Raw genomic sequence first — 1,450 nt, 5'->3', positions numbered from 1 at the left:
AACAACCTATGTATTTCTTAAACCATTTATTAAAAGATCCTGAATGCCGCTATACTGCGCTCGAGAGGTTGGTGTACAAGCTGATTGATAACGAAAATAATTGTGTCTCTATAACTTGGTTTCAAATATCCCTTAGTTTCCTTGGTTAAAATTGAACTTCTACACTATATAAGAAAATGATCTAACTATTATGCATGAAGTAACTTCTTGGAATTTTTGAGATCTTAATTGAATCCATGAAGGATCCAATTGAACAGAATATCTCAGGATGAATCAATTCACACATTAACAGAAACAAACTACTTAATTCTAATGAAACAGAGGATTGAAACTCAACAAATAGTGATGACACAACAAATCACACAACTTCAGTGTTCCAAGCAACGTGGATCTCCAAGATGGAGCTAACAACTTTCAGAATGCACTTAGGAGAAAAGAAAAACATATCAGACTCCTTAAAGTAAGACTACTTTAATTATGACCAGATAATATCCGATTCAGTGGAAACAAATTGTAGAAGCTGTAATCAGCCAGAACAGTTGCTGCTGGGGTGATGATCAGAGACGGTGATCCGTTGAGATTAGATTTCAGATCTTAGAGCTGAGATTGTCCCAAGCACTCATGAACAAGCAGATGATGGAAGATGTAGAAATCTCTGGACCATGGTAAAGGCAGCAGGTATGAACATAATCCCTCCAAGTAGAAGTAAACCCTTCTCTCTAGCGGAATTTTGATCGGACCGCCCAGGGAAGAAAATTGTTAGCAAAAGGAAAAGACCCAGTTCGCTAGAACACCCTTCCCTTACGTTTTATGCCTCTATTCAATCTTAGATCCAATAGTTCTGGTTCTCCCTGCTAGGATTCAACGGTTTTGATCACCACTCAGATCACCCTTGGGTTAGATCTATAGCTCAGTTTGCTTCTTTCTTAGTCTTTCACTCTTGGGGTTAACCAAATCCATTCACCTTGTGTCCATAATGCTCTTTAAGAACCTATGAAGATTCAACATATTTTTAGCAAATAACTCCTCAAATTTAAAGGTCCTAAATAATGAATTCATCCATTTGTCAAGTAATAAATGCAATTTAAGCTAAATGAATGGATGATTGTGTTGGAACCTCAAGGTATTTTGATGTGATCAAACAAGTTAAGTTAGGTCATGTTTGTCTTAACCCTTGTGTCTAAGTGTGCAGGAGCTTAGGAGCACAGGAAGTCGAGCGAAAGGCGCGACTAGCGAGAAAGACAGTATGGGGAGAGAGCTGACGGGCTCGGTGCGTCCGAGGGACGCGGTGTCGAGGAAGAGTACACCGATGGACGAGAAGAACGTGTGCGACATTTGAGGGATGAGAAACCGGGGAGGAATGCTGCTCGAGGAGAAGGTCGGAACTTGAGTTCGGGTGAGCCCTATTCCGGATGACCGAGATCACCCATGCTAGCGAAGCCGGAGTGAA

This window comes from Zingiber officinale, chromosome 9B, assembly GCF_018446385.1.
Source record: "Zingiber officinale cultivar Zhangliang chromosome 9B, Zo_v1.1, whole genome shotgun sequence".
Lineage (NCBI taxonomy): Eukaryota > Viridiplantae > Streptophyta > Magnoliopsida > Zingiberales > Zingiberaceae > Zingiber > Zingiber officinale.
Note: the sequence above shows the minus strand (reverse complement) of the source record.